Below are 13,261 nucleotides of genomic sequence, written 5' to 3' on the forward strand. Positions count from 1 at the left end.
TGATTGGGGAATCTCCAATGTTTTGGAAGGGACCTATCAGTAGAGAACCAAATGTTTGCCCAGACTGGCGCATGATCTGCTATTACTATGTCTCCCATATCAGCATTCTCAACTCTTGAAAACAACTTTTCATCCAATAGAACATAATCGATTCTTGACATCGTGCCATGTGCATGGGAGACATGGGAGTATTCCCGCACGCCCGGATGCAACATGCGCCAAATGTCGTGAAGTTTCAAGTTTTCACATAAAAACTTTACCCCTGTTTCCGCCCGAGGTTTATAACCTGGTGGGAGCTCAGATTTGTCTAATGTGGCATCAGATACAAAGTTTAAGTCTCCCATAAGTATCAAATCACCCTGTGAGTGGACAAGCAGGGTATTAGTGAGCTGGGTAAAGAAAGCTTGATCATGCACATTTGTGGCATAAACATTGCACAGTGATAGTTTTCCCTGCCAAGGTGCCTTGAAGTATAACATATCTCCCCTTATCGTCTTTAATCTCTTTGGTCACTGTCAGAGGGGTATTTTTATGGACTAGTATTGCCACACCCCCCCCCCCCCCCTTCTTCCCTTTGGCGGATGAAAAGTAACAGGCCGCCGCCCATTCCCTGCAGAGTTTCGCACTCTCTTTGTCATCTAGATGTGTTTCCTGTATACAAGCAATATTGGCCCGAAGTCTCTGAAGTTGTTGGAACATCTTTTTCTTTTTTATAGGGGACCCAAGTCCATCTATGTTCCAAGAAATACATCTATACTTAACCCCCATCATCATGCCAGTGTAATTCTCCCTGAAACAATATTAGAAATATATAGTTAGAGGGGCCAGACTCCCAGCTAATCTCACCCCTCCACATCTCCATCTTAAGTCAGTCATTTAGTAGTTTCCCTTGTGCATTAACATGCATCGCAGAACAGCACTTGGTCACAATATGTCCTATGTTACCCCTGGTCCGATGTCCTTGCTCTCCACCCCCCCCCCCCCCCCCCCAATTTCCCTTAACACAACCTGTAAGACTCGAAGAGTCTTTCCGGGAGATCATCTTTGATGCGACCGGGCTGCACAGCCCCCACCCACCTCTTTAGGTTTCATTACCCCTCGTGAATGTGGAACAGTCCCTTAAGTCATTGGTTGAGGCCTTCCAAAACTTTTGTGGCTGCAGCCGGTAAATCGTAGGTGGTCCACTTTCCATCATAGTTAACACGCAGCTTTGCTGGCAATTGCAATGAGAAACGAATGCCCTTTTCCACTAGAGAACCACAAACTGGTACAAATGCTCTACGTAGCACTGCCACTTTTGCTGAGTAGTCAGGGGCAAGTTGGACCGGCATATCTTTAAATTTCAAATTCTCCTGCCGTCTTGCTGCCTGGAGAATTAGTTGTTTATGATGGTAATTCAAGATTTTAGCAATTACTATCCTGGGTCTCTGCTGCCCCTGTGTTCTGGCTCCCAGCCGATGAACTCTTTCTATCTCCAGCACCCCCTTAATGTCAGCAAGGCCCGGGTTATCAACCAGTCCAGCAAAGTATTTCTCAGCGAGGCATCCTCCACCGTTTCTGGAATACCCAGAAATCGGATATTCGATCGCCTGGCCCGGTTCTCTAAATCGTCAAATTTCTCTGATTGTTCCTGATATACTTTTTCTAGTTTGCTTACTTTAGTATTAAGGGCCTTGACCTCATCTTCGAGGGCGGAGGTTCTCCCTTCCACCAAGGCCAGTCGGGATGCATAATCAGCTATAGCATTTTGCAAAGACGAGATTTGGGCTGAGCTGGGAGTTTTGTTTGGGGCTGTCTCCATTTCGGCCTTCCATTTCAGCCTTCCATCACCGCCGCCGCCATCTTCTCTTCCTGCCCACGCGATTTCTTATCGTCCTTCCTTGCGATTTTTGCCGGCATTGCAGAAGGGTATTTCTGCATAAAGCTGGTTATAGACCTATGCAGCGTTTGCCCTCTTAGTTTTGGGGGTTCCCTCTTTGTTATATCCGCTAGTTTTAGCGGGAGGAGCGCTGTGCAGCCCGGAGCTCAGCAAGAGACATCCTGCTTCGCTCACCACATCACGTGATCTCCTCTTCAACCTTTTTTAAACTTTATTTGGCACCTTTGGGCTTTTTATTCAAAAGGTCCGGGGTGGTCTATTTTATATACACTGATATTCTGTGTGATGCTTCTGGGTCCTTCTCAGTACAATTTTTTCATAATTGAATGCTGCAGATAAAAGAATTGGTTAGAATTCAATGGATTTGCTTTGAATCAGTGGTGTAGCCAGAACTGTTTTTTTTTTTGCAGAGGCCCAAGGTTAACATGGGTGGGCAGTAGCCATACAAGTCTGAACTCTACTAGTTGTACTCTTATCAATAAATAATGCCTTTGAGTGTACCCGACAATGGATATCTAAATAGCCTGCAAAATCTGTCATGCAGCATAAGTGACATTTTAAAATATTTTAACTCAATTATATCAAGCACTTACCAACATTAATCCATATACACATCTATGGAAGCAATTTTGTTATATTTAAAGGTGTCTCAAGAAACAATACCCAACTACTTAAAGTTGACGAGACACAAGTGTATTATAAAGATAATCATTTCGATAGACATCATCATATCCTGCAAAGTATTCTAAAACTCCACCTAGCATTATGACAAAAGAATTATTATAATTTAGCATATATCTTTCAACTCCAAACAGAATAGCATTACTTCTTTCTTTAAATTCTAATACTATTAAAAAGAATAAATATTTCAAAACAGCTGACAAATAGAACATCCAATAATTTAAAATTCATACACATTTTGTAAAAGTTTCTCAAGCACCAATTTAATATTTCAAAGCAGCACACACTAAATAACATCCAATAATTACAACTAATAAGGATTAGAAAATTCCCCTGCTCTTCATACCTGAGAATTCTCTCAGGCTCACATACATGCTCACTGACTCACAATTCACTATCAGCCTCACATATATGCTCATTCACACACACACATATGCTCTCTCTCATGCTCACTGCTGTACAACATAATAACTAGAAGGTACAGACTGAAAAAAAGAACAAGCTGAACGGCTACAGATCCTGACTCAGAAATCACACACTAGCAAAACACCTCAGTCCCAAATGTAACACATAAACAGACCTTCACCAAATACAGAATTGGCCACAAATTAAAAAGAGAAACATGGAGACAAATGCTGAACTGGAAACCCAAAAAGCCAGGTTCTTCCTGTGGTATAACACCAAAGAAATAAAAAAGATTGAATTTTCCCTGTATTGTAAAAATAGAAACATTGATATGCACATTTCCCAAAATGACACACAGAAAATCAAATTATTCCCACTACCCATCTCAAAGAAGCAATAGTAGTCTCACTCTCCTACTCCTCCCAGTCCCCAGCAGTCTTGATCCGCAGCCCCCTCAGCTCCCAATGTTACGTGTGCCGCCTGCGGCAGACCCGCAACACAGCCCTCTCACCTTCTTACATGGACTCCAGCTCCTGGTTCCTCTTCACTGGTGGCGGTGGGCCGCCAGCTCCGACCTCGGATTGCCTCCGGTGCCTCCGGCTCTGCCATGGTCCCCAGTGTTGCCAGCCTAGATGCCCTTGCTCGTCGGGCCTCTCCGCCTGGCCCGCGGAGAGATGCCGCCATCGGCGCCACGCACCTCCCTAGGCATGCGCACATCGCTAATCCTTTTAAAGGGCCCGCGGCGGGAACCTGGCCGCAGTCCCAGATATTGATGTCAGACTCTTCCGTATATATAAGCTCAGGCCTCGCACCATAGCGTTGCCTTTGCAACAGGTCTCCTCATGCTCCGAGTACTTGTTGCTGATAGAGAATCCTCTCTACTTCGTGTTCCTGACTCCCATGGTTCCCGGTTCCTGTCTTCCTCGTTCCTGCCCTGTCTATGTGTTGGACTGACTCTCTGTATTTCAACTCTGCTATGCCTGACTACTCTTCAGCCTATCTCCAGCCCCGAACCTCTGCTATGCCTGAGTACTCTTCAGCCTATCTCCAGGCTCAGACCTCTGCTATGCCTGACTACACTTGCCTTCTCCATGCCCTGACCATTGCCTTGATTGACTACGCTACAGACTTCTCCGTGTCCACAATTCTACATTGCTTGCCACGACCTCCGTTTGCCGCTGGCCCTGATCCAAGCCTGTCAGTGACGCCTCCTCTAGCCTATTCCCTGGACGTGGACTTACAAGGCTCTGGCCTTTCTTTCCTTGAGTGCCTCCAGTTACTCTCCGTTCCATTGACGCCTGAGTTCCTGTACCGAACCCAGTCCAGTGTAGGACTATGCCACCTATCGACTGCTGTCTCTGGGCTGAACCACCTTTCTTCTCAAACCAATCTTGAGGCCCCGGCACCCAAAGGTTTAACCCGTGGGGAATGAGGGCTGGTATAGGTGAAGCTCCAGTGGCCTCTACCTTCAGCCCACTCCACCTGCCGATGGTGGGGACCCATAGGTCCCTACCTACGGGTTGTGTCAACCCCACCTCGGCCCAAGGGTCCACCTCCGACGAAACAGGTTACAAAGGCCATGGACTCGGTGGAGCCACGTGCCCTCCAGGCCATCCCAGGCCTGGCCTCCAAAGGACAAGAACAGCAGCAGTTTCTTGAGGCACTGGCCTCCTCCATGGATCATCTTCACGCCCGGCTTGATGCTCTTACAAATAATCCGGTTCCTTTTCCGGCTCCTCTTCATCCACAGTCACCTCCATCGATGCCTCGAGCCTTATTGGCACTCCCAGCTCCCCCACGCTTCAATGGCAACTCCAGACTCTGCAGAGGGTTTATTAACCAATGTTATATGCAATTTGCTCTGCAGCCTTCCGTCTTCCAGGACGAGTTGAAAAAAGTCACTTTCATCCTATCCCGCCTTGAAGGGACCACTCAGACTCTTTTTTGAAAGAACTGACTCAGTTTGTGGCTGTATTCAGATGGACCTTTGATGATCCCAGGCGACATGCCGTGGCAAGCACCAGCTTACTACACCTCTGTCAAGGTCAAAGAAGTCTTTTTGATTATACAATTGAGTTTCAAACTTTGGCTACTGAGCTCACTTGGCAGGAAGACTGCCTCCGAGCTATTTACCTGGATGGATTCTCCCCGCAGCTGAAAGATGAGCTGGCTGCACGGAAGCTCCCTTCCTTTTTGGAGGACCTTATAGACTTGGCAGGCCGAATCGACCATCGTCTTCAAGAGTGTCACCAGGAGAGTCGGATGTCCAAGAAGCCCTCGCGGGTTCGTTCCCATTCACCACCTATTACCAACTATGCTCTCGGCAGTGATACTAGAGTGGCCAAGACAGAAGAGCCTATGCAGTTGGGTCGTGGGGCGGCTGACACCAGAAGAGCGCCTCCGGCGGAGACAAACTGGCCTGTGTCTGTATTGCGGAGCACCTGGCAACCATCTACAGACTTGCCCTATCCATCTGGGAAACTCCTTGGCCCGAGTTCAATAGGGGTCCTGAACTTGGGTGCAACTTCTCCGGCCCCTGTAGCAGTTACTCTGATCTGGGATTCCCGGTCTCTTCCGGTTCTTGCTCTGGTAGATTCCGAAGCAGAGATAATTTTATTCTCAAGGACCTTGTTCAGCTTTTGGGTAGAAAGACCCGCTCACTTGACACTTCGCTATGCATTGCTTCTATCTACGGGGAGCCGTTACCCGGCCAGATTTCCTTGACTATGGAACCCGTCCAGTTATGCACTGGGACCCTACATACCGAGGAACTCGAATTACTAGTATTGGAGAAATCCATCCATGATGAAGTGCTTGGACTCCCTTGGCTACAGAAGCATTCTCCCCAATTCAACTGGGGTTCATTGCAACTGGTGGAGTGGGGTCCTGCCTGCCACCAGTCCTGTCTCCAGAAAGTGATACCACCGCCTGTTCTCCCTCTGGCTACTACGTCCTCTGACATACCTGCTCCATATGCAGCCTTTGAGGACGTGTTCTCTAAACAAAAGGCCGACCTCCTTCCGCCTCTCCGAAGGTTTGATTGTCCAATCGACCTCCTTCCAGGAACCACGCCTCCTCGAGGACGAAGGCGATGAGGGAATATATCCAGGAAAATCTCGCGAAGGGATTCATTCGTCCATCTACGTCTCCCGCTGGGGTGGGATTCTTTTTTGTGACCAAGAAAGACGGGTCACTTAGGCCGTGCATTGACTACCATGGCCTAAATGCCATGACCCGTAAGGATAAATATCCCTTGCCATTAATTTCCGAATTATTTGACTGCCTCCAGGGTGCCTCTATATTTATGAAGCTGGACTTACGCGGGGCATATAACCTGGTAAGAATCCATCCTGATGACATTTGGAAAACTCCCTTTAACACCCGGGACGGGCACTATGAATACTTGGTGATGCCCTTTGGCCTCTGTAATGCGCCCACAGTATTCCAACAAATGATGAACAAAATCTTCAGAGATCTACTGTACACCAAAGTCGTGGCTTATCCTCATCTTTTCCAAAGACCTCAACACTCATCGCGCCGACATTCGAACCATCCTCCAGCGCCTTCGTGAAAGCCATCTGTTTGCGAAATTGGACAAATGCCTGTTCAAGAAATCCAGCCTACCTTTCCTTGGTTATATAATATCTCGGCAAGGCTTCTCCATGGATCCAGCCAAACTAAAGGGAATCCGGGATTGGCCACACCAGTGAGCCTCAAGGTGCTCCAGCGCTTCTTGGGATTCCTCAATTACTATTGTCACTTCATCCCACACTATTCTACCCTGGCTGCTCCGTTGACAGCCTTGACCCGTAAAGGCCAAGACACGCGAAATTGCCCTCCTGAGGCCGTTGCCGCCATCCATCGTCTGAAGGAAGCCTTCCAGAAGGGATCCTGTCTGCACCATCCTGACCCGAATCGCCCGTGTCTAGTCGAAGTTGACGCCTCCACCATTGGGGCTGGGGCAGTCCTGAGTCAACATACTGCCTCTGGTACCGTAGTTTCCTGTTCCTTTTACTCCCATAAATTTTCATCTGCAGAGCAAAATTATAGCATCAGGGATCGTGAGCTGCTCGCCATAAAATTGGCTCTCGAAGAGTGGCGTCCGTGGCTAGAGGATGCACAACACAAATTTACTGTGTTCACCGATAATAAGAATCTGGAACATTTGAGTCAAGCACAACGTCTCAATGCCCATCAAGCTCGATGAGCCTTGTTTTTCTCCAGATTCGATTTTGAACTCCGCTATCGCCCAGCTGACAAAAATCTCCGGGCAGATGCCCTATCATGATCCTTCGAGCCCGAAGACACTCCGGAAGAACCAACTCATATAATCGACCCGGCCTGTATTTGTTTATCTGCCACTCATCCAGTTCCTGCTGGAAAGATGGTCGTGCCCCGACGACTCCGAGAAAGAATTCTCCACTGGGCGCACTATCCCTACACTATTGTGTAGGGCATGTAGGGGACAGTGCGGTCTGCGACCAGTCCCACGTGCTGTGTAGGGCGCCTGAGGGTTTTTCTCATCCCTCTCTGTTTCCTGTCTTCGTCTCAAGGTACGTCTGAGTCTTCATTCCAAACTCCAGTGCCTTCGGTCTTCTCCCACTGTGACTTCTGTCTGACCTGCTGCCTCTGCTGCACCCTGTAGCAGGTCCGAAAGGGCTTGGAGTAGTGGAGGACCTTTCAGAGACCACCATTGCATTGGTGGTCTCATGGGCATGCAGGTCGGTGGAGGATTCGAGGCTCCTGACTCCCAGACTTGGACTGTTCACACCGCAAGGACACACCCTCTCCTCGTCCCACGCTGGAGAGCTCCCAGTTGCGTTCCGTCCCATTATCAGCGCAACACCCTGCTCATCCTATCCAAAAGCTGGCATTGGATATTGGGTGGGAAATGATCAGATTAACTTGAGGACAGGGTCGGTGCAAGGGTATTAAGCGCCCTAGGTGAAACTTACAGCTTACCGCTCCCCCCCACCCCAGTCACACCCGCCTCATATATAATTAAATATTATGCATTTATAATAAAAGAGTTACAAGAACATTTAAAGCACAGTCTTTTGAGATAAAAATATCACTTAAAACATGTACATTATATTTATATGCAGTGTTGTAAAACCTGCAAAAAAGTAAAAAAGACCTTTGGAATTGGTATTGGGTTTATTGTAATGGGTATGGGCTCAGTCCTCAGAAAGCCACAAGTAAACTGAATTAGAATTTCAATATAGTAAATCTCCTATACCAATACTGCAATAACTGCCAGGACTCAAACTCTAACAACCCTACTTATGAAAAGCAACACTGCAATTATTATACCAAGCCCTAAAATCCAATACACCTACTATTAGGAAAATAGAAAAAGCCAAGCTGCAGAATACATCAGTTCAGTCACACATGCAAAATATAAACAGACCCTTTCCAAATGTAAAATAAAGTGATTATAAAATAGTAATACAAACTTGCAGCAAAAACTGAATTGTAAACCGCAACAAACCAGACTATATATGCAGTACAACGATGGAAAAAAAGAAGCATTGCAATTTCTCATAAACATCAAATAATAAAAATAGGGGTAATTTCATGTCAAGTGGACCAATTTAGAAAATAATCCACACTCAACCTCCATCAAATTGAATAATATTTTGTATGGATGTTCACTAGGGCCTCAAACAAAACTATGCAAAATTTTTGCCTGGATCTCTATTGGTTCAAGAGCTAGAGGCAGTTGAATGAAGGTTACTCTTACGGGTAGATTTTCAAAGCCGTACGCGCGGGAAAACAGGCACTTAAGCGCATAAACCGGAGTGGCGCGCACAACCTGAATTTTGCATAGCGGTATTTATGCGTGTAAGTGGACCTGCGCGAGCAACATTACGCAAATACAAAAGGGGCGTGTCGGGGGCGTGTTGGGGGGCGTGTCTGGGCGGAGACCGAACCTATGCGTATAAAACGTATTTTATAAGGGACACGCATAACGTCACCGGCGAGCGCATACGAATTCGCTCGCGTACATTTACTTCTGCTTTTTTTGTGCGCAAGGAAGGAGTGAAGGCTCTGCGGCTGCTGTCTGACATCACTACAGTTCCAGAGATCCTGTAGAAGGGCAGAAGGTGGACAGGAGAGGGCCTGGGGGAGTACCCGCTCTAAACTGGGACAGTGGCACCGTTGTCCATACACAACGTTAATGTGCGTATAGGAGAGAGAGCCGCAGGAGCGTCCAGACTGCCAGTCATTGCTAATTCCACAATCTACACATGTTCACCGCAGCAGCAATATACGTGCTGGAATCCCTAAGGCTCAGAAGGGAAAGAGAGAGGAGGAGGAGGAGAAGGCAGCTGAGACGGAGACGCTACCCGTTACACCGGGTCTACAGGACCTGCACCCAATTTCTGGACCTGTCTGAGGAGGAAGTAATGACCCGGTACAGATTTGATAAGGAGACCATTCTGTCCCTCTGCAGAATGTTAGAGGGTGACCTGCAACCACGCACGCAAAGGAGCCATGCCTTGCCTGTACACGTCAAGGTGACTACCTTCCTTGCATTTCTGGCTACCGGCACCTTCCAAACCCTGCTTGGCCTGACGTCTGGAATCACTCAGGGTGCCACCTCAAGATGTCTGGAGCAGGCCCTGGCTGCCCTGCTGCGACACACACACCACTTTATCTCCTTCCCCATCAGTAGAGAGGAACAGCATGGAACCATGAGAGACTTCTACCAAATAGTACGCTTCCCCTCGGTCTTGGGAGCTATTGATTGCACCCACGTGCCCCTAAGGGCACCAGGAGCAGATGAGGCCATCTACCGCAATCGCAAGGGATTCCACTCACTAAACATGCAGGTGGTGTGCAATGCCAAGGCCTCATCACGAACGTAGTGCCTCGCTTTCCTGGATCCACCCACGACACCTACATTCTCACCCAATCAAGGATCTATGAAGAATTCCAGCTGCGTCACATCACTGGGGGTTGGCTCCTAGGTAGTAGAGCAACAAACAACAGCACCCACCTATCTTTGTACAATCACTAGCTATAGGGTGCCACAGTAGGCATTCTATGTGTAAGCCCTGTGAGCTGAACGCCAGTGATCCACACACATTATCTAACCGTCTGATTATCTCGTATGTTACAGGTGACAGAGGCTATCCCCTCAAATCGTGGCTCATGGTCCCCATGGCCTGCCCCAACACGGCAGCTGAGATGCGCTACAACAGGGCACACCGTAGGACCAGGGCTGTCATCGAGAGAACATTTGGCATCCTGAAATCACGCTTCCGCTGTCTGGACAGATCCGGTGGGTGCCTCCTGTACTCCCCTGCTAAGGTGTGTGAGATATTCCTAGCCTGCTGTATCCTACATAATCTGGCAATTAACAGACACATCCCTGTACCTGAGGATGGACTGGAAGACAATGAGGAGGAGGAGGAGGAGGAGGACAGACAGCTGTCCATGGAGGAACTGGATGAAATACATCGCCTGAGCCAAAGGCGGGGAATACGAGAAAGGAACAGTCTCAGAGACAGCCATTTCCGTAGGTGATAACTGTGCATTTATTTACAGGTGTGACAAATGTGATACTGAATAAACATAATTGAACAACAGAAATCCTGTGACAGGTCACTTCTTTGTCCGTTCCCTCCTACGAGCCTCGGAAAGCCTAGACTGGCCCACCTGGGTACTGCGGCGCAGAGGACTCCGGCCACTGCTGACACTGCCCTCAGAGGGCACAGGTGCCTGGGCCACATCTGGGGCATGGCTACATGATGGCATAGCCAGGGGCAATAGCTCTGCAGCTCGTGGTGGTGGTGGAGGAGGAGGCGGTGGAACAGCAGGTGCAGGCAGGGGTGCCATCCACTCATAGCCTGCAGGAGGCTGAGGTGCTGGTGCCACAGGTGGCACAGGTGGAGGTACCACCTCAGGGGCCCCTGCACGGGCAGGTGGCATCCATGGGTATGGAGGCATCCATGGCCATGGAGCCACCGGTGGTGGGGGCTGTACGGGAGGCGGGAGCTGTACGGGAGGCATGCGCTGAACCAACTGCATCCACACCTCCGTCTGCCGCTCAGTGGCCTGGCAAATGGCTTGGAGGCCCCCCTCAAGGCGCTCATACCCCTCCCTCACAGTGAGACGGAGGGCACTGCCTTCCTGCTGGATTATGTCCGACAGGCCAGAGATGGCAGCCAAGATGCTGGCACCCTGCCGTACAAGTGTCTCTGCCGGCCCGGTAACCTGGTCAGCCTGGGGCTCAGGATGGTCGGACTCACTGCTGTCCTGCTGAACATCAGGTTCCACCTCAGCGAGCGGTTCGTCCGGTTCCTCTCCCTGCTGCTCCTCCTCAGGCTGCTCCATGCGCTGACGGTCTTCCCCCTCCTCCTCTTCAGACGAGTCACGGAGCACCTGCACACGCCGGTACTGGCGTTGGGGCCTAGGTGCAGGTCCGGGTTGCTCATCATCTGGCTCCCCTAAATGGTAAAGCATATGGGTATTAGCACACTGACAATAGGGGTGTGATGTATATATATATATATATATATATATATATATATAGCCATATACACAGGTGGTAGTCACATGTGGCTGCCAACCAGACACATGTAGCACCTGCCCTACAACCAGCTCAGGACACAGGAGCGTTCTCAGTGGGCTGCATGGAATGTGGGACCTCCCAGGCCAAACCAACCCTCAACCTAAATCAAGGCACACTGTTTCTGCACTCCACGACCACATGACCTATGCTATGTAACCTGTGCAGTTGGCATGTGTGGTACAGGAAGGTGAAAAGGAAACAAATAGGGAAAGGTGGGAAGGGCCGTGCGCACAGCCCGTGCGCACAGCCCGTGCGCACAGCCCCTGCGCGTGTCTGTGGGGTGGGGGAAGAGGGAGAGGGCAACTTTGCAAGGTGGAACCTGAAATGGACACAGGGTTGGCTATACAGGTGAACAGTAATCAGTAATCAGTACCTATAGGTTACATGAACACATATGCTGCTCTACTGTGAGATGGGAGAAGGGGGGTGGGGGGGGGGGTATACCAAGGTGTTGGTCTGCATACCTTGCTGCCCTGCACGGCGCATGGAGTCCAGGTGGCCAACGCCACCCACAGCTGCTTCCGATAGGGTTCCCAGAATCAGCTGCTCCGAGGCTGTAAAGGTGATGCGGCTCCTTCCACCTTCAGCAAGTCACCTGGCCTGCTTCCGCTTCACCACTCGCCGCATGTCCCTCCACTTATGCATCAGTTCGGCAATACTGCGGTTGTGGTGGAATACCGAATTCACAGTATGCCTGATGCGCCTCCAGATCTGCTCTTTTGCGTACGCACCCACCGTACGCGACTGTGGGCCATACAGCATATCCCTCTGCCGCATGACATGCTCCACCAGCATGTCCACCTCCCCTGGCAAGAAGTTGGGCTTCCTGAGAAGGACAGGTTGTGCCTGAGCCATGGTGAGGATGGGCAGTGAGTAGCCCACCCATCCTTTTAAAGTGACCTCAATTTGTGCGCGGCCCTCCCCAGTGGGGCGTAACATATGCGCACAGCTGATCCCATCAGCACAAATACCAAGCACGCGCGCGAATGATTAAAATCCATGCGGAACATGTGCGTGCTGGGTTATTTGTGCGCGCCGCCTATCTATTTTAATTAATATGTTCGTACAGCCTATCTATTTCCATATAGATATGCGCGTAATTACCTATGAAACAGCTGGGCATGCAGCCATTACCCAATTTAGCCCACATGTGCGTGCTGTTGCAATCCCAAACCCGTAATGACGGTATGGAATCAGCCCTTTCTGTGACAGCTACATAGCCAGTGCAGTGCAGGTCCGAGAGGCAGGTGACACGTCGACTACACTAGTTAGCGTTCAGAGATGTGTGGGCTCAGCAGCCTACTGACAATAGCTACTCAATCGGGGCCAGCTGCTAATCAGCACCTCCATCTGAGGGTGGGAGGTACTGATTAGCAGCTGGCTCCGAATGAGTTGGCCTTCCCAGTAGGCTGCTGAGCTCACACGTCTCTGCACATACTACTCGATTCCTGCGTATGCCGACCTCAGAGGGATATGTTGTAGGTAAGGTCGCTTTACCGGAGCGTTGGAGGGGGGTTCGCAGGTGTTATTCGTGGCTCCTTCACTATAGTGTCTGATAACTGCTCAGCAGGGTTAGATATGAAGGGGGACAATCGCTGTCTAACGTGTGTAGTCGGCTTCTCACCAGCCTCTCGGACCTGCAATGCACTGGCGTTATAGGTGTTCAGGATGTATGTCAGTGCATTGTGCGCCCACTATAGCAGGGCTCCGACCAG

Source organism: Rhinatrema bivittatum, chromosome 3, assembly GCF_901001135.1.
Source record: "Rhinatrema bivittatum chromosome 3, aRhiBiv1.1, whole genome shotgun sequence".
NCBI lineage: Eukaryota > Metazoa > Chordata > Amphibia > Gymnophiona > Rhinatrematidae > Rhinatrema > Rhinatrema bivittatum.